Below are 26,081 nucleotides of genomic sequence, written 5' to 3'. Positions count from 1 at the left end.
TTGGAATCCTATATTTGCTGCAAATTTTTTTTTCATTTGGTAACTTTGGGCGGGGGCTCTCATTTATATATTTTTAAACCTATAACAAAATGAGTGATAAGATAAGTTCACTTCTACTGTTATGCTGGCTTGTGGACTAGAAGGTCAGCAGATCAAGACCCAAGTACTGTTTGATGGGTTGAGCTCTCATTCTTGCCCCAGCTCCTGCCAACCTAGCAGTTCAAAAACATGTAAATGTGAGTGTATAAATAGGTAACACTTTGATGGGAAGGCAACAGCCTTGGAATATAGTCATGCTGGCCACGTGGACAATGCTGGCTCCTTTGGCTAAGAAATGGAATAAAGCAGTTGTAGTTTTGAAAGAAATCCACAACCATTCAATGGCATGCCATTGGTGTGTGCCAGGGGATGGAGAAGGCCCTGGGACATCAATGTGTATAAATTAATCCATTTAACTTTGTGTTTTTCTGTTGCTTCTAATAGGCACACCTGTTTGATACAAGGCATGATCTTGTTTCTGAGTTTGCTAGTTTTGCTAGTTTTCTAAGCTCTTTGTACAATTTTGAAAGGAAATGTCAAAAAAATCTGACCTGCTTCTGCAAGAGGATGAATTGGTCTGGTTGTTCTGTCTGATCCAGTGGGAAGTCAATGAGAAAGAAGAATTTTAAGGTTGGCGTGCGGGAGAGAAGAAGCAGAGGCAGGTTAGCTCTATCAAGGCTTTATTGCTAACTGTATCTCAGCCGTGGCTAGCCGCAAGCTAACTCAGCAGCCAGCTAAGAGAGAGAGAGAGAGACAGCTGATTCCGTTTGACAGCTCTTTTTATATGGAGCTGTCAAATGGTTCAGCCAATCAGGCTTCTCTGGCTTCCGCTCAAAGAGCGGACCAGAGTGAGAACTGTTGTTGGACCCAACACTCCTGCCCCCTGGAATTACGCATACATAACTGTCCAGGTAGGCAGGGTGATACCTCACTCGCCCTGATCGTCTCAGTCCTGCTGGAGTTGGCAATGGAGAAGGACCTATTGCTGTGCTGGAGCCTTCCACAGGGGGCATTGTTGGTTCTTCTCCCTGGGCGACCTCAGTTGGCTGCAAGGGGACCTCAGATGTCGGTGGGACACTCTTGGGGGATGGTGAGCAGGCTTGGATGTCGGAGGTGCGGCTTCCTCAGGTAGGGCCTCCACGAGAGACCGCTATTTGGGTGTCGGCCTTTGAGGGACTTCAGTGTTGTCCCATTCATTGTCTGTGGCTTTGGCCTCCTTCTGGATTGGACCTGCAGGGGCACTCTAATGGCTTCTTATGTCCACATGCCGGTGCTATAGTCTCCCATTGGCCAATCTTATTTTATATGACTTAGGGCCTGTTATTTTTTCCACCCACCTGGGCAACCATAGGGGATTCCCTGTGTAATTGCGGGAGTAAAGTGGGTCCCCTAGCCTGAATGCCCTCACTCCACTGGTCGAGTCTCAGGGTGCTCTAGAGGAGTAGGTAGGGTGCAGCCAGTCAAGGAGAATTCGCAGTCTCCTTCCCATCAGTAATTTGGCTGGGGTGAGATTGGTGGCTGCACTAGGAGTGGTGTGCTGGGCTAGTAGGTACCAGGCTACCTTAGTTGACCAGTCCCCTTCTGTCATTCTCCCCAGTGCCTTTTTAGCTGACCTTACTGCCCTCTCTGACATCCCATCAGAAGCTGGGTGGAATGGGGATACCAGGGCATACCTAATGCCCCTTTGGGCCAGGAACAACTCGAAGGGGGTGGATGTGAATTGGGGGCTGTTATCTGAAACCAGGGTGTCTGGTTACCCATGGGATGGGAAGATGGCATCTAAGGCTCGGCCTACAGCTTCAGAAGTGGTTGACTTGAGAAGGACCAGCTCTACCCATTTGGAAAATGAATCCACTAAGACTAGGAAGGTCTTTCCTTGCATGGGGCCTGCTAAATCCACATGTACCCTAGACCAAGGGTGTCTTCCCACTCCCCTGGAGTTGCAGCTGGGGATGCGGGCCTGGAAATCTGGCCAGTAGGGCAACTTTGAACTTTATTAGCAACTGCCTCGTCCAGTCCCAGCCACCACACATAGCTTCGTGCCAGAGCTTTCATTCTGTTGATGCCTGGATGCCCCTCGTGAAGCACCTCAATGATGGGAGGTCTAAGCAGGTGCAGAATTTCCACTCGGTTTCCCCATAGCAAACACCCCTTTAGTACGCTCAGTTCAGTTTGGTGAGCCTTGAAAGGGTGAAACTCCACTGGTAGGGTTTCCTTGGGCCACCTCCTATGCATCCAGTCCAGAACTTGGGAAAGCTGTGCATCTTTGGTGGTGGAATAAGTGATGTCATCAGCAGTGAGTGGCAATTGTAGATCTTCCATCAGGAACACAGAGGCTGATGGAGCAGGATCAGTGACCAAGTTCATCTGCTCAGGGCATTAGTGTGAGCTACATGTTTACCTGGACTATAAATTAGCTTGTAGCTGTAGGCAGCCAAAAATATAGTCCAGTGAGTCATTCTGGGGGAGAGGGCTGGGTTCCTCATTGCAAGGATACCTAGTAGAGGCTGATGGTCAGTGATGAGCTCAAAATGGTGGCCATATAAATATTCATAGAACCTTTTGACTGAGGCCACAGCAGCCACCACCTTTTTGTCTATCTGACTATAATTCCTTTCAGACTTGGAGAGTCCTTGGAAAGTAGGTAATAGGTGCTTCCTGGCCATTTGGCAACCTGTGGCCTGAAACGGCACTGATCCTATAAGTGGAAGCATCGTAAACTAAGACTAGAATTACTGAATTATATGAGTACTTTGTTTGAAGTGAGTAGGGATTTGACTGCCTTGAAAGAGGCCTGTTCTGTGGCTCCCCACTTCCAAGGCATCTTGGAATCCAAAAGCTTGTGCAAAGGCTCAGCAACAGTAGCCTTGTGGGGCAGGAAAGAGCTGTAGAAATTAAGTAACCCCCCAAAAGCTTGTAGCTCAATCTTGTTTTGAGGAGCTGGAGCATCCAGTATGGCCCGGACCTTAGACTCCATAGGGTGAATTCCCACAAAGTCAATATGGTACCCTAGGAAGTCAATTTGGGAAGTTGCAAAAATGCGTGTCTTTTTATTTAGCTTCAGGCCAGTATCCTGAAAACACTGGAGCACTTTTTGTAACCGTGCCAAATGTTCTTGTGGGCTGTCAGCAGCAATAAGGATGTCATCAAAGTATGGGATGACACCAGGGATGTTGTAAAGTAAGCACTCCATGATGGATTGGAAAATGCCAGGGGCAACGCTGACACCGAATTGCAACCCCTTACACTTGAAAGCACCCCTATGAGTGATGATGGTTTGGGCCTCTGCTGTCTTTAATGTTGAATTAATGTTGAAACAATAAGATAGTGACTCAGCTCTTGGGAATGCTTTGTTGACGGCATAGCATTCCTCTTTGGGTTTGAAACTTCTTGGCTGGTTCAGATGTTGAGCTGGCTGGTTTGTGTTTCGTGGTACTTGGCAGATTCTAGCCAGGTGACCCTTCTTTTGGCATTTCAGGCAGACTACATTTCTGAAATGGCAAGTGGCTCTCAGATGGTTTCCTCCACAGCTCAGGAAAATCAGCTGTGGTGTAAATTATCTTTTGTCAGCAGGGAGGCTTCCTCTCTGCATAAGTTGCGGTGTTCTGAGGCGGTTTACTGCTTCTTCTTCTTCAAAGTAGTCATCTTCAAAATATGTGTCTTCATAGTGCACTATTGAGCTAGGTTTTACCCCGGGAAGGCTGTTTGATTTTTGGATCTCTACTGTGGATAGGATTGACAGTTCAGCTGCTTGCGCTATCTCGATTTCCTGCTTTAAGCTGAAGTGAGTTTTTGCAACCAGTCGCCTTTACAGCCGGAGGTCTCTCACCCCACAGATGAGCTGGTCCAGCAGCATATTGTCCAGTTGCTCTGAAACTGCATTGAAGGGTGGCCAACTTAATAGCTGCCATATGCTCACTAATGGATTCTCCCTCCGCTTAACTTCTTTGCTGGAAGGCATGGCGGCGGGCAATAAATTTTGTTATCATAGAATAACAAAAGTTGGAAGGGACCTTGGAGGTCATCTAATCCAACCCCCTTCTCTACTCCAAATATTAGCCTCTATCTAGGATCGAACTCACAGCCTCTTGATTGTGAGGCAAGAGCTCCATCTTTAGGCCACCAGATCTGCACCAGATCTTCATGCCAGATATGTATGAAGGTTTCAGGGCATAATGGTTTCCAAGCACCTCCTGCAGCTCTTCCCAGGTGACAGCCTTGACTGTCTGAGGTGACAGTAAGGCGGTGGCCATGTCAAAAACTGTTGCCCCGCAGAAACTCAGGAAATAACATTTTTTCCGTGTTCGGTGGAATTTTGGATAAATTAGCAGCATCCATAATGCATTCGAATCTGTTAATGTATGATGTCCACGTCTCAGTGGTCAGTTGGAAAAGTGGGAAGTTAGGTGGTGCCACCATTTGCTGCTTTGTTTAGTGACAGCTCTTATTGACAGCTCTTTGTAGTGACTTCAGCCTTGTGGTGCTCTCTCTCTCTCTGCCTCAGAATTGCCTCAGTTCACTAACAATCCCACCTTCGTCTCCAGTTTTAAGTTTGGCGCATGGGAGAGAAGAGGAAGAGGCAGGTTAGCTCTAACAAGGCTTTATTGCTAACTTGTATCTCAGCCAGCTGAGAGAGAGAAACAGTTGATTCCATTTGACAGCTCCTTTTATACAGAGCTGTCAAATAGTTCAGCCAGTCAGGGCTTCTCCAGCTCCCTCTCAAAGAGCAGACCGGAGTGAGGATTGTTGTTGGACACAACAAAGAACGTCAAGGAAAAGCTTTTATAAATATCTGTAGAAATTGAATATCAATTCTTATGGTCCTGCAAACAGCTCCTGCAAAGCTGTTAACTAATGCCTCAAGATCAAACTTTTTACAGAAGGCATCTTTTTTAATTTTCCTTTTTATTTTTTATTTCTTGTATTGTTTAATCTTGTTATTGTTATGTATGACATAATAATTAATCTAATACTCTACTTACATTTTGTAATCTAAAAAAATAAGGTCTTGGGAGATAAGTATGTTATATAGTTTGGTCATACAGAGAGAATGAATGAATCACAAAACAAATCTTCTTCTTCTTCTTCTTCTTCTTTTTCTTCAGCGTTTGTCTCGCGCTCGGGCGAGGTCCGCTAATGTCCTTGAGTACTGCTTCCACGCCTCTCTGTCTGCCACGTGTGTCGGGTCTGCCTTCGCGATCTCTAGATCGGCCTTGATCGTGTCCATCCAGCGTTGTTTAGGTCTACCACGCGGTCTCGCTCCTCCGACAGTCACCTTCATTACAGATTTGATGATGGATTCTTCCTTGGCGCGCTCACGTGGCCGAACCATCGTAGCCGGGACTGCCTCATGACCGTGGGGATGGGCACGACGTTGAACCGCGTCTACGCACTTCTTCGCTCCTGACGCGATCGAGTAGGGTGAGGCCTACCGACCATCGGAGCATTCGCATCTCCATTATCTGGAGTCTGCTTTCTTCTTTTGGTCGTCGGCCAGCACTCTGCGCCATATATGGCCACGGGCGCACCACAGAGTTATAGATTTTCGCCTTTCAGGCGCATCGGCATCTTCTTGTCACAGAGGACGCCCGTGACGGACTTCCATTTGCCCCACGCTGCATTGATCCTGGCTGCCACCTCACAAAACAAATATATGAAGAAATAATCAGATGAAAAGGAAGGCTAAGGATGTTGTGCTTTAATTGAATTGATGAGCTCTTTAAGATGAAAGAAGTTTAATTTAAAAAATATGTGAGGCAGTGTGTGACTATGGTAACGAGACGATACTCTGTAGTTATCCTTAAACCAAACAGTGTTGCTATAAAATACATTTAGATATACCTGTTTTTCTTTTTCTCACCTCATGCCATATAGTTATTGATTTACTATTTCCTACTCTTTCACTGTGTTTTGTGTAACCTTTGCTTAAAGAATAGCTTACCAGGTATATGCTTTTAAAGTTGTGATTTACTCATTATACCCATGCTGATTAAAATGGATAAGCATTTATATATTGATTAAGCACTGATATTTAAAAGTACGTAAATTAATGTAAATACTATTTCTTTGTTGATCCCAAGAAAACAAAAGTAAGATATCTTGGGAAGGAGTGCAAACTGACTGAGCTTCGGTGCACCTTCCCCCTCACTCTTACAACTGCCTCATACACTCATACAAGGAGAATGAGATGCAAAGTTGAACAAAGATGTTCATTAATTGTTCACTGCTCACTAATTGTTTTATTAACATAATTATTTGCGTAAGCATCAGATACAGTTAAAGTTTGTTAAAAGAGATTTTGAGAAAATTCAGAATAAACTATCAAAGAATCTGGTGGTCTTTTTGTGTCTTCAGGTGTATAAAACAATTACTTGAAGGCTTCTGGCTGGAAAATCATCAAGATATAGGCACTCCCTGAGTTAAGAACAAATTCTGCCCATCTTTATGTCAAATTCATACTTAAATCAGTTTTCAACTTTCAATTTCCAAACATTAGGGGTGCTCAAAAGCTGTGACTGAAAATTTGCAAAGATATTTTGGTTACTTTAATATAATTTAGATGTGCTTAGTAGGTAACTATATAAATTTTTAACATTTTGTTTGTTTAATTTTTAACCCATATTTCTGCAAATCTGGGTTGAACAATAACAATATGTCTTTTATAAAGTTTAAATTTTATGAAAATTTTGGTTTTATACCATAAAACTAAAGTCAATTCAGGAAAAACCCACTGGAATTAAATATCCCACTGTCCTAAAGGGAAACTGATCTGACTCAAAATGGCAAATAATATTCTTCTTTCTCAAGCCAATGAACTGCTAAAGCTGTGCAAAGTTTTGATGAACTACTGAAAACAGGGTGTATTCTGTATTAAAAATGCATATATTGATCATGAGTCTTTTTTTAAAGTAAATTTTATTTACAAGAATTAAAAACATACAAATTTAAAAATACAAAAACAATAGTGTGTAAATAACACATTCCTCTTTACATTTAGTATCAAAAATGATGTCCTAATATTCAGTGATACTTATTGCATTTTCATTTACTATCACATCTTAGTCTCTAAAAAACTCACAATACTCTACTAATCTTCTCGTTGGTTTATAACTATTATTTAATTAATAATACATTCATATTATTTAAATAACAAATACAAAGTAAATATATAATGTAAATATATAATGATGATAATGTAAGAGAAAAGAGGATTTAAAACCTTTGTTATTCTTATACATTTCAGATAGACAGCTGAATATAATTTGTTTCTTGGTTCATTTACATGTTCTCCCCTTATATACCCAATTGTACCATTTATCCCATATCCTGTAGTAATCTGTATCCTCCTTTCCATTGATTTTGAGCGTGGACCTCTCCAATTGGGTACACTCATATGTTTTTTGAATAACAACATGTATTGGTGGTACATTTGGTTTCTTCCAATATTGTGCTAATGAAAACCATGCCGCTGTTAATAAGTGGATGGTCAGATATCTTACTTTAGAGGTATAATCCCCTTTGATCATTCCCAACAGGAACAATTCCGGTTTCCACTCCAGCCCATGCTCTATGATTTCTTCTATCCACTCTTTTATTTTTAACCAATATTTCTTTGTCTCAGGACAAGTCCACCATAAATGAAAATAAGTACCAAATTTCCCTTTGCATTTCCAACAGTATGGGTTTGTTGTCGGAAATATTTTGGCCAATTGAGAGGGTGCCAGATGCCATCTATACATCATTTTATTATAGATTCTCCTTATGTGCTACTGATTTAGTTAATACGAGATTTTTTTTGCCAAATTTCTTCCCAGTCGTTCAGATCTATACTATGTTCATGAGTCTTATCAAGCATTGTGCAACTTCAGTAATTTGTCAATTCAAGAAAGGAATTTATCATCCACTGTTTTAAAGGAGATCACATTGCTGGCTCCAACTCAAAATATCAGTCAACCTTCATCCATTTTAGAACTGAAACAAGTCAGCCATTCTTTGTTTTAAATACTGTGTCAGCTATACAACATTTTCAATTCTGTAAGAAGTCAGCCATTTGCAATTTTAAATACTGTAACAAGTCAGCCATTCCTCATTTTAAATACTGTTGAAAGTCAGACTATCCACAATTTTAAATATTGCAACAAGTCAACCATCCACTATTTTAAATCCTGTAGAACACGGTGTTGGGGGGAACACTTGCATCATCATAGCATTGTCATATTGGGACTTTTTTCCTCTTCACTAAATTGGGTGCGGGCAGGGCTACATGTGACACATCCAGCCTGCAGGCTGCGAGTTTGACACCCCTGCTGTAACAAGTCAGCAGTCCACCTTTGATTGATGTATCAAGTCAGCTGTCTATCATTTCAAATGTTGTAACAGTAGAGAGCCACTTTAAGAATGTAAAAAAAAACCTGTCCCTTTTAGAAATTAGGACTGGCCAAACTACTTGATACATTGCAGATAAAACAGGTTCATTTTCAGCTAATGAACAAAGCAAATGTTTAAGTACTGGAAAGCACTGATAATGTATCTTACCCCATACTCATTCTGATGTTTTTCCTTGCAAATGTTCTTTTTATTTTGTTCGGAATACAATGCTGTTTTAAATCCCAAATGCTCACTTATTATTGTATGATTTTATTTTTACAATGTAACTGAACAGATGGTTTTTTCCCCTAAACCAATCAAATTTTACTCAAAGATGATATTCCATAAGGCAACTGGACGTCCTTGTTTTTTTTCTTGGAAAACTTTCACTTGTGATCCAAGATACTTCTTCAGTCCTGGAAGCTTCTTGAACTGAACTGAAGTTTTCTTTTAGTTTGAAGTTTCATTGTTGTATTAACTATTAAAGTAAATGTAATCTGTTTTGAGATTCTTTATTTCTTTTGTAAAATTAAAAAGGGAATCCTTTTTAACTGAAATGTTTCAAATAAATTGAAATTAAATTATCTTCCTTGTCCCAATAAGATAATTGGGGTTTAGCATATGAATATATACTTTCTAGAAGCCACACTTGGCTAACACAGGTAAGTTTATCTCCATTTTGTAACCAGCAATTTCATTTGCATCTAGTTGTCTTTAAGTTGAACATTATTAATGCAGGGACTGCCTGTATGTTAGTGAAACCGCATTGGCTAGCTGTACAAAATGAGGAAAGGCAGGTCTATATTATTTCCATTATGATTCTCTTTTTATTTACATTTCATTGCTTACAAGGGAACAGATTGAGACCACAAGTGATAAAGTTTATATTAAAGAGCATCCTATCCTATCCTTCATCAATTCCAAAGCCAAAAATAATTGCAGATGTGATTGTGGGGCCATGTTCTATTCATGTCTTTAGACATGTTCATGAAGAATCAGCATTCTGTCAAATCTGAATTACCTTATTAGGAGAATAATTTTGTGGAAATACATCATATAACCAGATATAAATCTTCTTACTCATCCTTCCCTAACAAGGAGCAACAAAGTTCTGCATCCTTATCCAGCTATTGCTGTGAAGCAACAGCAAGATCTAATGTACATTGAGTTAGGTAAGTTGGGTCTAAGATTAGTTGGGAGTGGATTGTATAATAAAAGCAAACATAAATATAAAGTAACCAATTACCATAATAAAGATTTTAATTTTGTTGCCTATAAGCTAATATCTGTTACAGCAATCAGAAGAGAAAATGAGGAACGAATATTTCTGATCTCAGATTACAGTAGTATCAGATTATTAGATGCGTAGAGTACCCCTATGGCAAAAGAGTTGGCAAATGAATTTAATAATAGTTAAATAAAAAATAGGAAATAAAGTTATGGTGACAGCACAGATATTTCAATTCATATTTATGTTATGTACACTTTTTCTTTGCGGGTACTTGTAGGTCACTCAATATCTTTGAAATGGAACAAAACTGAAGGGAGAAAAATCAAAACTCTATTATTTTTTAACGAATGAAGTCCAACACTCTAGTTTATTGTAACTGACTGGTGAACTGACCGGAGCTGGGAATACACAATTCTGCCCATCAATAGTGGGGAAAACAAAAACTTGTACGGTATGGAAATCATGCTTAGACTTCCGATGGTGGCATGAGGTTGAGCGGCACAGGGAAATAGTGCTCTGCTTCTCATTGTTGAGTTTCACTGTTCCGGTGGCCATCCAAGGTGAAATCGGTCCTGGGGGGGATCAGTGACAGAGAGGGGAACTTTTGAAGCTGAAGAGGGAAGGTGCAATCCCCAATGGTGTGATCAGAGGAGCCCTCAAAACTGGTGCTGAAGAGTTGGATCTTAATGACCGATCCAGTGACCAGATGATCCACAAGATAGGAAAGGGAAGTGAAGAGAGAGTACGGTGTGAAGAAGTAGTGTGAGTAGTGAGAGTGGAAGAGCTTGGATCTGCCAAAATGAGTCTAGAAAGAGACAGTGAAAGCTCAAAGCAGCACCTGGACAGTGAATATGGTGAGGAGAGCAGATAAAGGAGAGGATGAAAGGGGTGCCAGCAATAGTGAAGGAAAGAACAAAGAAGAGTAAGTGATAGACTATATACAAATTAAGAGAAGAGGGGAAGTGAAAGTGGACTGTTTGAAACGGGACAATTGAAACTTTTGAGTTCCTAAAAGAATAACATTATTGCAGCAGAAGAAGAAACGAAGAAGCAGATAAAAAGACTGAAAAGGAAAGTGACTCTGACAGTGCAAAAAATTGAAAGCCGGACATTTTGAAGAAGACAGTAAAAGTTAACCCTTTAAATGCACAGCTTTTAACATTACAGTAAGACTTAAGCAATCCAGCTGGAACCTTTAGAATAACCTTTGCTGAAAATTAATGGACAATAGTGATTATAATATTTTTTGCCTATATACTTAAAAATACTATGAATAAACTTTACTCCTATTTTCTTTTCCTCTTTCTTTTCTTCTTTCTCTTTCTCCTTAGTGATTATATTATACTATAAAATACTTAAATACTTGAATACATATTGATTGATTTATATGGTGAACAGAGTGTAAAGAAGAATATATACATATAGAGAGAAGTGACTGTTTAAGTAATGTATATTATAACATAAGTCAAATAACTTAATATAGATATTTTCTAAGAATTATATTGATTGACTCATTCTAGGAATTGTTTTGTTTTCCCTTATTAGTAAACGTTCATTGCTATCAAATGTATTGAAAAATAGTATAGTATATAAATTTAAATTGACTATCAGTGACAAGAACCTAATTCTATAAATTTAATTGCTAAATAATCAATTGTTTGAACATTTTATTATTAAATGTATTAAAGTAATATAAAGTATTAAGGTATAAACAAATAGAAGTATATAAGAATGCTTAGAAGTAATACATTGGCAAAGAATTAGTATAAATAGCTTTGGAGATTGGGATTGATTTGTAAAACTGTATAGATTAATTAATTTTTGAAATTTTCTGAACCAATTAGGATTTAATACAAGATATAGAGGGGTAGACTACAGGGCAGAGTAAGGATTGTGACAGAAACTAGAGAAACAGTGAGTATTGAATGGTGTTGTGGGATAAGATAGAAAGAATATAAGGACAACAAAATAGAATACTACAAGAAATGACAAGCATCACAACAATGGTAGTGAAGACCATGAAGAAACCCACTCCAGCAACAGCCACAGTGATATCATCCCCATCTGCACAAAGATCTATAGAAGGAATGTTTACAACAGATAAAACAACAGCCACAACGAACACACAGACCATGCAAGCCACTCTGTTAACATTACAAGAAACGATGATGAAGTTACAGGAAAGCATGACTAGGAACCATGGAGAAATGAAAGTAGAAATGAAAGAGGTGAAAAGAGAAGTGAGAAAGGATATTCAGAAGTTGGATGAGAAAGTTGGGCCTGATTCAAGAAATCTTACAAAAGAATGACCAAAGACTCCGAATGATTGAGAAAAGAACAGAAAAAACAACAGAAATTAGAGTTGGTAGATCAAAGAATGCAAGAAAGGACAACGAAGTGGAGAACTCACTGATCCAATTGGAGATGGAGAGGGCCTCGTTCTACCTACGTTTTCAGAATGTGGAAGAGACGAAGGAGGAAGATTTAACAGCAATGATGGCAGAGACTATCACAGAAGCACTCCAAAGAGTGAATAGTGAGATAATCAATGAATTAGATGAAGTCTACCAAGTCTACACAAATTATGCCAGAAGATTTAGATTGCCAAAAGAAGTTCACATCTGTTTCACATAGAAAAAAGTGAGGGATATAATCTACAAAATTACTAGAGATGAACCTATGATATATCAAAGAAAAGAGATTATAACGTTAAAACAAATCCCAAAAGAGTTCATGAACAAAGGAAAGAATATCGCTTTCTGGCTTCCCGACTCAATAAAAACAATATGCTATTCAGATGGATAACACCAGAGGGAATGTTGGTGTCATGGCAAGGGAAGAAGGTTAAGATAGACACATTAGACAAAGTGCAAGAATTCTGTTAGATCAGGTAGATCGGTTCCAATCAGAGACGCAAGACCAGTGTACTTCAAGCTCTTTATTTCATTGTATAGACCTGTACAAGATCTTGGAGACGCGGCAGCCCTTCATATAGGGATTGCTCGCGGCTCGTCGGCAAATGACAGTACTTTGAATCTCCTGCGATCGGCTCAGCCAATCGTGGTCGATTCCAAGTAAGCCAATCACGGTTGATGAGTATGGCCAATCAGAATGCAGTTCATGTGGACCAATCAGAATTTACCTTTTGGAGTATGTTAATACAAAACAAATTCCATGCACAACTAACAGGCACAGAAGAACCCGGTAGCAGCAGAGAAGAATTGGAATCGGCTAGTCAACAATTGGAAAAGAATGGAAAAGAACAGGAAGAGGAGGAAGGGAAGAAGAGAGAAAGACCACAAGAAGAAAACCGAGTAAGAACAAGAGCACAAACAGAAGCAAGGAATAACAGGAACTAATCTGTAAAGGCAAAGAGAGAAAATCGAAAATAATATAAACAATTAGGAAAACTGTATGCAGCATTAGCGGAGGAAAAAAAGAGAGGAGTAGGAATATATGTTAGAGAAGGAATAGAGGCAGAAGATACAGATTCAGTGGGGAGAAGGAATATTAGAAGTTGTATGGGAATAGACGAAAAATTTATTTGTTGTAATATGTGCTCCTAACAAACAAGAAATATATTACAAAAAAATACATTAAAAAATTAGAATTAGGAAAAGAAACATTTGCATAATAGGAGATTTCAACATAGTCTTGGACACAAAAAAGAATTACCAAAGTACCGGTAAAAAAAAAGAAAAAAAGAACACCCTTCCAAAAACATTTTTTAACATGGCAGAAGAACAACATTTAATTGATATTTGGAAAACATATAACCTAAAAGAAAAGCAGTTTACCTTTTATTCTATTCCCCACAAATCATGGTCGAGAACTGAAATGGCGTGGATAAGTAAAACCCTAATGAAAGTCATAATGCAAGTAGAAATAGCACCAAATGTGTGGGCAGATCACAACCCTATAATAGTAATATGGAAAGGCCAATCAAAACAAAGAGGAAGGTGGACATTGAACCCACAGACTCTGAGAGATAAAGAATATTTAGCAAAATTTTAAAAAAAGAATTAGAAATGTTTTTTGAAGTAAATAAAAAAGAGCACACTTCTTTACAGAATCTGTGGAATACAGTGAAAGCCTGCTTAAGAGGAATAACAATTGCATATAATGCCAGAAAGAAGAAAGAAAGAGAAAAAGAAAGCAATGAGTTACAGAATAATATTAGAAAATTGGAAAGACAAGTGCAATTAGCTCCAGAGAATGAGCAAATTATAGGTAAATGTAGTTTAGCCAAACATAAACTGAACATATTAGAACAGGAAAGAAATTTCAGAGCATTGAAATTAGTAAAGCAAAATTATTTTGGAAATGCAAATAAGCCAGGAAGGTGGCTTACATATAGGTTAAGGAAGGAAAAAGAAAAGAGATGGATTCAGCAATTAAAAGATAAGGAGAGAAAGATACAAAACAATATGGAAAAGAAAAAAGAAATAATACTGGAATATTTTAGTGAACTTTATAAACAAGAAGATATGAGTAAAGACTCAGAAGATATGAGTAAACAGTATGTAGAGGAAGAAATTTTCCAATACTAGCAGAAGAAGAAAGGGAAAGATTAAATGAAGAGATCACTAAGGAGGAACTAAAAGAGGCAATTAGTAAACAAAAAAACAATAAAACCCCCGGAACTGATGGATTACCCGCAGAATTATATAAAACTTTAGGGAAAATATTTGATCCAATTCTTTTAGAAATTTGTAATGAAATACTTACAGGGGCAGAGCTACCAATGTCGTGGAGAGAAGCATATATTACATGAATACCAAAGGAGGGTGCAGATGCCACCCACATAAAAAATTATAGACCGATTTCTTTATTGAACGCCGACTACAAAATATTTATGAATATAATGGCTGAGAGATTAAAAAAGACACATACATACAGATCAGAAAGGGTTTTTTTTCCAACAAGACAACTTAAAAATAATACACAGACAGTACTAGATATCCTGGAATACTCCAGGGCACATCCAGAAAAACAGGCTACACTAGTTTTTCTGGATGCTCAAAAAGCCTTTGATAAAGTAAATTGGGAATTTATGAGGCAACAAGTAAAGGAAATGAAATTCGGGGACAAATTTCAAAAAATGTTAGAGTCAATATATTCAAGCCAAAAAGCTTGGATAATAATTAATAGAGAAATGACAAATTCATTTGAAATAGGAAAGGGAGTCAGGCAGGGATACCCACTTTCACCTCTGCTCTTTATCACCACCCTAGAAATTTTGTTGGGAAGAGTTAGACAGAATTTGGAAATAAAAAAATTAAGAATAAAAAAAAAAGAATACAAGGCCCAAGCATTCACAGACAACCTTGTATTCTTCATAGAAGAACCAATAAACCCAGGACCAAAGTTAATTAAAGAGATAGAGAGATATGGAGAAGTGGCAGGTTTAACAATCAATAAGGATAAAACCAAAATGATAACAAAAAATTTAACAGAGAAACAAAAAAAGAAATTAGAAGAGGTAATGGGCATACAAATTGTAAAAAAAATTAAATATCTAGGAATTTGGCCTACAGCAAGATGTTCAACAATAAAAGAAGATAATTATGTAAAACTAGTACTAGAAATAAAAAAGGATTTGGAAAAATGGGGGAAACTATCAATGCTAGGGAGAATTGCGACCATTAAATGAACATCTTGCCAAGAATACTATTTCTCTTTCAAACTATTCCATTTAAATTGGATAATTTTTTTAATGAATTAAACAAAATTACTACAAAATTTATTTGGTCAGGGAAAAAACTGAGAATAAAATTAAACTCATTACAAGATAATAGATGCAGAGATGGATTTGGACTCCCTGCTTGGGAATTATATATAAAGTGGCAGTTTTAACATGGATAAAGAATGGACCAATCTGAGAAACAAAAGAATTTTAATTCTCGAAGGGCATGATTTGGAGGTGGGGTGGCATGCCTTCATGTGGAACCCTGGAAATAAAAGTTATACACACTTTAATAGGCATATAATCAGAAGCTCATCGATTCCAAAACAGAGGGATTTTATGATAAACCAACTGATTTAGATAAGATTTTGATGGGTACTGATGAAAAGGTGATTAAAAAATTATATGGTTACTTATTGGAAATTAAGCTGGAGGAAGAACAAGTTAAAGAAACTATGATTGCTTGGGGGAGGAATTTTGGATATGGGATTGATTTAGAGAAATGGCAGAATTTATGGTTGCAAAATTATAAAATGACAATGTCTACAGCCTATAAAGAAAATTTGTATAAGATGTTTTACAGGTGGCATTTTCCTCCGACAAGGATAGCAAGAATGTTCAAGAACAAATCCGAAAAATGCTGGAAATGTCATCAGAAACCTGGTTCATACTACCATATGTGGTGGACTTGTGAGGATGCTAGAAAATATTGGACTAAAATCCACATGTGGCTGCTAAAAATGACAAAGAAGCACATAGACTTGAAACCGGAGTTTTTTTTATTGGGAATCTTACCAGATGCTTATAGTAAAGAGCTGAAATATTTGATTGTAAATGTATTGACTGCGGCTAGGATTGTATTTGCAAAGAATTGGAAAAATGAGAAAATTCCATTACAGGAAGAAGTTATAAAGAAAATATTGGAATGTGCTGAGATGAGTAGATTGACTTTTGAAATCAGAGAGCAAGAAGATAAACAATTTTATATAATTTGGGATCTTTTCTATCAATGGCTGAATGATGAAATACAAAAATAGAATATTTGAAATGCTAGATAACAAGGAATAATATTGAATTTATTTTTCTTTTCTCATGCTTGGTATTGGATATTATACTTATATAATGGTTTCCTTTTTCCTTTTTTCTTTTTATTTTAGGATAGAACTGGCACGACTATATGATTTGTTTTAGAATAAATCATTTAAAATATAGTTATCTCACAAAGGCATGATCGAATAAAAGTGTAGTCAAACTTTTTTTTTTTTTAATAATGATATGATGATTTATAAGGTTGTATTGACAATAAGAGTTATTATATAAGGTAATTGTAATTGTGACTATGAAGTGAACGCACAAAACTGATGAACCAACCGACTCACTGTTTGTATATAAATATGGGGGAGCTGATGTTTTTATGTTTTGTCTGTTTGTTTGTATGTTAAAAAACAATAAAAACTTTTATAAAAAAAAAATCAGAAGCTCGTCATTGAAAGCGTGGAAAGAGATTAAACACAAACATTATATGAAGATTCCAGGATGAGTATCCATCATGGAGACATTGATCCACCCCAATCCCTTAGAAACCCGAAGTAAAATTAGATATTATGATGTAGTAAACTCCCAAGGAGGATTAAAGATGAACCAAGAACTTAGAGAGCAAGGGATGAAAATAGAGTGGTGGCCATATTTACAACTCAAGACAAGATATAAAAAAGACATGGAAGAATTTGGAATTGAGGTAAAACTGAACCAATCAGATAAATATTGGAGGGAACGGATCAAAAATTAATTTCTACAATGTATAATTACTTGTTAGAATTCGAAATGGCGGAAGAAATAGTTAAAGGCCCAATGTTTGCATGGGCAAGGAATGTAGGGCACAACATTAATTTGGAAGACTGGGAAAAAATTTGGAATCAAAATTACAAAATAAAAAAATCAGCTGTCTATAAAAAAAATCAATATAAAATGTATTACCAGTGGTATCTGGCACCCTCAAGGCTAGCGAACATGTACCCAAACTTAAGTCCGATTTGCTGGAAATGTAAGCAAACCTTCTTCCACACTTGGTGGCTCTGCCCAAAAAGTAGAAAATACTGGAAAAAATTAGATTGTGGATCAAAGAAATCACAAGAATCCAACTTGAATTTAAGGCCGAAATATTTTTTTTTTTTCATATAAATTTTATTGAATTTACAATTAAAAAAATAACATAACAACATTACATAAGAAACAGAGAGAGAAAAAGAAGAAAGAAAGAAGAGAAAGAGAGAGGGAAAAAAAAGCGCTCGGTCTTGCGACGAAAAAAGAAGAAAAAGAAGTATAAAGAGAGGAAAAAAAAAACAAAGAGACGGAAGAAAAAGAAAATACGTTAAAACCAGACAGATATTCTTTTGACAGTCTACAAGATCCAATTCTCCTACCTTACTTTAAATATACACATCTTATCGCTATTTATGGTTATTTATTCTTATTTATGCTCATTGAACAGTTTATCTCTGATATAACCAATTATACCACGTATTCCAATTATTATCAAATGCTGAAGACTCTTTATTTTTAAGAGCTATAGTTAAATTGTCCATTTCTGCACAGTCACATATTTTCTGAATGACCAATTGATCTGTAGGTAAACGGGATGATTTCCAGCACTGGGCAAATGCTAATCTGGCGAAGTTAGAATATGAATTATTATATATTTCGTCTTTTAAGAAAATGTTTATCAGAGATCCCTAGTAGGAAGAACTCTGGTTTGTATTCAATTTGTTCTTTAGTTATCTCCTCCAGCCATTTTCTAATTTTTGCCAGTATTTCTGGGCTTCTTTACAGGTCCACCACATATGAAAGTAGGTTCCCTCTATGTTTTTACATTTCCAACATTTTGGACTAGAGTTTGGGTTCATTTTCGCTAACCTCGAAGGGGGTAAGTGCCATCTATATAACATTTTATACATATTTTCTTTATGTACGCATGATTTCGTGATCTTAATGATTCTATTCCAGATCTTTTCCCATTCTGTTAATGTAATGCTTCTTCCAATATTCCTACTCCACATTATCATGTTCCCTTTCACTATCTCTTGCTCTAATTCTACCTCCAATAAATATTTATAAAATTTGGAGATATTATTTTTATTTGATCCTAATAAGATTTTATCTAAGTGTTGTAATTTGCTATAGATTCCAAATTCTTTGATATCTTGTTTGTATCTACTATGGATTTGTATATATAACCACTGATCAATTTTAAATCCCTGTTCCTGTAATTCCTGTCGAGTTCTTAATTTTCCTAAACGATCTAATAAATCTTTATATTTAGTCGTTTCTGTTATATCAAATTGTTGGGATGAACCATTGCCTCCATTGTTGAAAGCCAAATCGAATTTTTAAATAATGTTTTTTACATATTTTTTTTCCAATTAGTTAATAGTGAATCTCTAATAAGATGTCTATGAAAGTACGCCTGTTTAGTTTTCCCCACATCCCATAGAAATGCGTGCCATCCTCTCTGAAGGTCGTGCCCTTCCAAGACTAGAGTTCTTTTATTCCGTAAATTGACCCAGTCTTTTAACCATAATAAGTTGGCTGCCCAATAATATAATTCCCAGTTTGGAAGCGCTAGCCCACCTCTACTTTTTGCATCTTGTAAGGCCTTAATACTGATTCTAGCTTTTTTCCCTTGCCAAATAAATTTAAGAGTTACCTTATTTATATCATCAAAAAAAATTTTTGGTAATTTTATTGGGATTGTCTGGAATAAGTAAAGGAGTTTTGGTAAAATGTTCATTTTGATTGTGGCAATCCTGCCCAGTAAAGAAAGCTGCAACTTATTCCAAGATTCTAGATCTTTCTTAATTTGCTGTAACAGTTTATCATAATTATTCTCTTTGAGTGATTTACTATGTGGTGTTAACCATATGCCTAAATATTTGACCTTTTTTGTTGCCTGTATCCCCATGGTTTTTTCTAATTCTTTCCTCTGGTTCTCTGTTAGATTTTTAGTCAGTAATTTCGTCTTATTTCTGTTAATCTTTAATCCTGCTACTGAGCCAAATTGTTCTAGTTCTTTTATTAGGTTATGTCCTTTTTCCATGGGATCCTCTAGGAAGAAAACCATATCGTCTGCAAACGCCTGTAATTTATATTCCTCTGCTTTGACCCTAACCCCTTGGATTTCAGGATTTTGTCTTATCCGCGTTAACAATGATTCTAAAGCAAATATAAATAAGAGGGGTGAGAGAGGGCAACCCTGTCTAACGCCCTTTTCAATGCTTAGTGGGCCTGTTTGTTCACCATTAATTAGTATATTGGCTTGTTGGGTATTGTAAATTGTTGTGATAATATTCTCGAATTTAGTGCCCAGATTCATATTATAGATTTTTTGTATTAAAAAGTGCCAATGTAAGTTATCGAATGCTTTCTCTGCATCTAGAAACAAGAGTGTAAATTGTTTCTCTGGATGAGCTTCATAATATTCTAAGACGTCAATAACGGTTCTTAAATTGTTTTTAATTTGGCGGAATGGAAGGAAGCCATTTTGGTCTTCATGAATGTATAAATTTAAAACTTGTTTTACTCTATTCGCAATAATTGAGGTAAATAATTTATAATCGGCGTTTAAAAGTGAGATTGGTCTATAATTGTTGATATATCTGGCATCCACATCCTCCTTCGGAATTAACGCAATCAACGCCTCCCTCCATGAGTCTGGCATTTTGGCAGCCAAAAGTACTTTGTTAAACACTTCCAGCATCAGAGGCCCTACTAAATCTATTGTGGCTTTATACAATTCTACTGGAATCCCATCTGGACCAGGGGATTTATTATTACATTGATTTTCCATTGCAGATTTTAACTCAGACCATGTAATATCCTTATTTAGTAATTCTTTGTCTCCTTCCCCTATTGTTTTATCATTCGTATTCTCCAGATAAGTTCTTATTTTATCCTCATTGATTTCTTCTTTTTTATATAATCTTTGGAAATAGTTTAATATAATATCCTTTTTCTTCTCAATCTCATGTTGTGGGATACCTTTCTCGTCTATTAATTGGTGTATCAATCTCTTTTCTTTTTCTTTTTTAATTTTATAAGATAGCCATCTTCCTGGTTTATTGGCGTGTTCAAAATAATTTTGTTTGGACCTTCTCAAGCTAACTTCTATTTTATCTTGTTCAATTAAATTCAGCTTATGTTTGGCTAGTATTAACTGATTTTGTAGTCCTTGGGTCTTAGGGGTTTTTTGTAATTGTATTTCTAAGTCTTGGATTTGTTGTTGTAAGCGTTTTGTTGGGCATAAATTCTCTTGTTTCTCATAGCATTATAGGAAATTGTTGTGCCTCTTATAATTGCTTTCATAGTATCCCAAATGTTCTGTTTTGAAGTTGTTTCATTATTATTATCTTTTAGAAAATAGTTTAGCTCCTCTTTCAGTTTATTAATATACTCTTCTTCGTTTACAATTTGGTTATTTAGTGTCCATCTTTTTTTTATTCGTCTCCTATCTCTCCAAATTAGCTGTATTGGGTTATGATCAGCCCATTCATTCGGTAGGATTTTGATTTCTTTTATTTCATTAGCCAAGTCCAAATCCATCCAAGCCATATCTATTCTGGTCCAAGTCTTATGTGGGTTAGAATAATATGTAAATTGTTTTCCTTCAAGATTCCGTTCCCTCCATAGATCTTTTAAATTTAACTCTCTCAACATTTCATTACATGCATGAAAGTTCCCTTTTCCCCTTCTTGTTTTTCCCCATATTACTATGGTCTTTCTGGTAGTCTGCAATGGAGTTAAAATCGCCAATCAAGCAAATGTTTCTTTTTCAAAGCCTACTATTTTTGGTGAAGGTGTTTAAAAAATTTCCCCTGGTCATCATTTGGGGCATAGATTGCTACAAGTAAAAATGTGATGTGGTTTATCCAAACTTGTATAACCAGAGTTCTTCCTTCGGGATCCGACCAGATTAATTCTGCCTTTACATCTTGTTTTACATAAATTGCAATTCCTTTTTCTTGTGTTGGTCGGCCGGTGCTGTAAAAGTTTACCTAATTTTGGACAAATTAGATGTCTTTCGTCATTCTTGAAATATGTGTCTCTTGAAGACATATTATATCTGCGTTATGTTGAATAAGTTTTGAGAATATCCTTTTTCTTTTTAATAATGAATTTAATCCGTTTATATTGATGGAGAGCAACTTCTTCCCCTCCACCATTTATCTACTTCTGCTTAGATTTTTGCCTAGTAATGATTCGGTTCTCTTGTTGTTGTTGTTGTGGGATTTGCTCTTCTCTCCCATGTTGTGGATTATCACTTCCTGAAATTGGAGAAAGTCGTTCCTTTTGGGTTCTGTGATAATATCGGACCTCCTGTGGTCTTGTTTTAGGGTCTTCTTTGGTGGGTTAACTATTCTTATCTGTGAGCTGTTGATGAAAAACTTGGGCCTGTTCTATCGATTCTATTTTGATTTTCCTCTCTTTCCATGTAATTAACATCCCTTCCGGGATTAACCATTTAAAATGGATTCCTTCTTTATTTAAATCATTAGCTAAAAATTTATAATCTTGTCTTATCATCCTCACTCTCTTTGGAATTTGTTTTAAAATCCTAATTTCTCTGCCTTTATATGATATTGTTTCCTCCCTAGACATTTTCAAAATTAAATCCCTCAGACATCTCCTAGAGAAGCGGATATGAATTTCTCTTGGACAGTTGTTACGCCTGGCGTAGCTTGTGCTAACCCTATATACCTCATCAAACTCTTTAATTAGATCATCTTTTTCCTTTCCTAGCCATTCAGCCAATATTTCTGCCATCAAATGTTCCAATTCTTCATTTTTGGCTTCGCCACATTCTGGAATCTTAAATACGCCATTGCTTTGTCCATCTCGAGGTGGACCAGAGAGTCTTCCGTTTCTCTAAGTACATTTTAAATTCCTCATCCATCCTTTCAAAGTTAGTCTCCATGCGTGTTGTTCTACTCTCTATATCTTTTATCTTCACTTCGTTTCTCTCCATGGCCTGCTGTAGAGACCCTATCTTACCCTCCACCTTCGCTATATCCGCTTTCATTTCAGCCTTCAATTTCCCCATCTCATCTTTCAATTCGTTTATATCTGCTCTAGTTTCCTTGTGATTTTTAATCATCATTTCTTGCATTTAGATATAGCTTCCTGCAAGGCTAATATGGAAGTTTGTATATTAATATTGGGGACATTGGGCTGCTTTTCCCCTATTAAAGACTCCTCGATAGTTTTTGAGATGTTGGTGGGGTGGCTGTCAACGTAGTCGATAGGGTCGGGATAGCCTTCTTTCCTGCTTTTAAGGCCATAGTTGTTGTGGATGTCATCTCTCTAAGTATTTGTTTTTGTTGATGCACAATTTTAAATGTATTATCCCAAATCACCATTCAGTATTTGGGTCCTGTATGAAAGACTATTCACGTATTTCAATTTTATATCTCACTCCACAGTCTTTTCCCCTATATCATAAATAGAGATCTGCAACAATATTCTAGTCAATGTAATAAGAAAATTGGTCAACAATAGTACATCAATTAACACTTTAAGGAATTAATCTTAAATGTCATAAGTAGTCTAAATAATTTATAAATAGATTATATCAACAAAGTTTATCCCTTTTTACTATTAATACTTACAACAGTAAACTCTTAACTCTTTGATAATAGTGTATCCTCCTCTTCCCCCAGTAAGTAAAATTATGTAAAGTATTTAGGAGATACAATAGGGAGGCAAGGGGCAAGATAATAAGAGAAGGGGTAGAAGAGAGATTACCACAGCTTCAGAAATTCAACAAACAAACAACAACAAGGAAGTCATCTTAAAGAGAAAATAGTGCCAACTTAGTAAACTTAAGTAGTACCATGTAATAAAGAGAGCAAATTGGGTGAGCTAAAGTTCCATCTTCCAGCTAGAGTTTTCTTTTCAGCCTTCCAATCAGCAAATGGTGAAATGTGCTGACTAATCTGCAGTCCCAAAACCGTCTTTCCCAGCCTACTGTTCGCCTCTGGCTTCTTCCTCTTGCTGCTGCTTCTTTCTTTTCTTTCCAACTTTTAAATCCACATACAAATCTTCCAAAGTCCAATATAATGCTCAATTTATCTTCTCCCCAATATTAAGTAGATGTAATAGTCATGTTGTGCTCAGACCAGTTCCGGATCTCAAATCTCCAGGTTTTAGCAATCTCCTTCTTTCCCCAAAGCTTCCCCCTCACAGAGTAAAATTTTCCCAATTGCTTTTCTGGCCGCTCTCCACCCGACTTCCAAGAGGTGCTTATCACAACCAGGAGAGAAGAATTTATGCTATCATTCTTCTGTCATTCTACTCCCTTCAGACTTCAAAGAATCCAAGATATAAACCGTTTCTCTGTTCCTGTTACTCGATCTAGCAGGCTGTCACTGCTTTGCTTATTCACTCAAGTGGCAGACGGTTGGAAGCTGCCATAAATGACAGCTTACTCTTTAGCGCCGAGCTCGGAGCTTCCCTCTTCACTGTCGGGGAGTTGCCTTCCCCCCTCTGCAGCTCGAGGATCTCCACGTTGACACGAACCTCTCCGGGGTTCATGTATCCCTGGGGGATCGCTCCTGACGCCAGAAAAGGTGTTCGAAGCCTGCACCAGACTTCTTCACCTCCGTTCTCCTGTCCTGCCACTCCAGTTCTCTCAATTTAAGGCCGAAATATTTTTGTTGAGAATGTTAAAAGGGGATTACACAAAAGAAATGAAATATTTAATTCTCCATATAATCACAGTGGCAAGAATTGCATTGGCACAATGTTGGAAGGGCGACCAAATGCCAACAAACAATTTGATTATTCAGAAAGTTCTTGACTGCGCTGAAATAGACCTACTTACACAAAAACTTAGGGATAAGGAAGACTCAAGATATACTACAGCTTGGGAAAAATGGTACAAGTGGATTAAGGAGAAAAAAACAGGGAATTAAAAGATAAGGATTTGAAGAATGGAGTGGTTAGATTAAGAACATTTACCAAAAATAGGAAATGAATAGTAGTAAAATTAAAAGATCACACCATCTTAGTTGATTAGAAACATATGTTTTTATGTTTATTTGTTATGTATCTGTATATTGATTTTGTTTGCAAAGAAATGTTGTATTCTATGTAATGTACATAGTGTTCTTTTTAATCTTTAATAAAGTTCATTTTTAATTAAAAAAAAAAGAAATCATGCTTAAGGCATTAGCAACTAAATCCGCCTTCTTGGTAACTCAATTTCCCTTTGTTGTTATTAGCTTTAATTCTGTTTATTCAGCAAGCTCTGGTTTATGTCAAAGGTTTCCTATTCTAGCAAACATCCCTTAACCTCTCGATTTCCCTTTTTTGTAAGCTTTGTAAGGTAATTTTGGTGCTATTAGGTAGAAAGCTGCTGTTCTGTCTTGACTGGATCCATTTTGTTAGAAAACACATTCTTTGGTTCTCAGACTGTATAACCTGTATTTATTAGGGTTATTGTTGAATTGTTAAGATTCTTTATAGTACAGTGAAATCCTCTGCTGTGCTTCGGGAAGGTTAGAGTATTACTTCTCATTTAGCATTTATTAGGGCTTTAACAGTTGTGTTAATGCATCTGGTCACTATGTCTTCCACTTGTTCCACTTTTGAAGAGGCATTTGCTGGATTTATTATTTATTTAGTTTATATTGTATATTGATCAAATGGCTCATGCCTTTCAATAATTGAGAAAGAATGACAGTTTATGTTGGGCCATAATTATTTGTTTAAAAAATAATTTCACTGGATAGCTGTATTTTATATCCATTTTTGCTAATTTAGTTTGGCTTTGTGGATTGTGTCATTCATAGTACCTTTATACTGTAAAGAAACAGATGCTAAAACCTGTTATAGAATTCAGTCTTTAATGTGACTTATTGATTACAAAATCAATGCAAGTCCTTTTAAAAACTCTATATCTCTATCTCTTATATCTTATATATCTTATACCTGAGTATGTAATCTGCAATTCCGCATTAAGCATCCTATATGGTTTGGGCGTAGTATTTGTACCCCTTTGATCCTTGATGAAAATAGGAAAGTTGTACCTTGAACCAGCCAGCAGAGGGTGCATCCTGCAGTTTCCATTCTGTTACCAAGCTTCGCCATGGTGAACAAAAGGGTAAACAATAACTTCTGTAAAAGCAGTTAGTTGAAATCCATCATTACATCAAAATGATGGTGAGGTCTTTGGCATGTTCTTTTAAATATGACTTCCTTTTCCTGATTCCAATCTGGCATTTTTAAAAAAATTCAATTTAGAAGGGATAATCTCATTAGCATTGTTTATGTTGGATTTATTTTAATGCTTCTTTGGGCTAAAATGTCTGTGCATATATAGTGTTCATAACCTGTTATTCTATTGTTATATAATTACCACAGCACAGTTTTATAGAAATACAATTCCAAGGCTCTGATATAAATACAGTAGAAATCAGAACGGCGTCTCAAGCCTGTTCAACAAGAAAAAAAAGTTTCTTCCTATTTTATGAGTGACTATTTCAGAGATTACAGGCAGATTATTTCAGAGGTTTCTATATAGATAGCTGAAAAGCTGGGCATCTCCTGTCAGAAATAGATTTGTTTTATTTGCTGAATGGAAAGCGCGACATTTGCTTCCAAATATTTTAGTCAGCTACAGAGAAGTTCAACATCTTCTAAATATTAAATGCCACAAGAAGACCTTTTCTGGTCTACACATGTTTATCTAAAACAGATCTAGAGTGC

This window comes from Pseudonaja textilis, chromosome Z (assembly GCF_049901715.1).
Source record: "Pseudonaja textilis isolate UNSWEBS1 chromosome Z, rPseTex1.2, whole genome shotgun sequence".
Classification (NCBI taxonomy): domain Eukaryota; kingdom Metazoa; phylum Chordata; class Lepidosauria; order Squamata; family Elapidae; genus Pseudonaja; species Pseudonaja textilis.
This window is presented reverse-complemented; position numbering follows the sequence as displayed.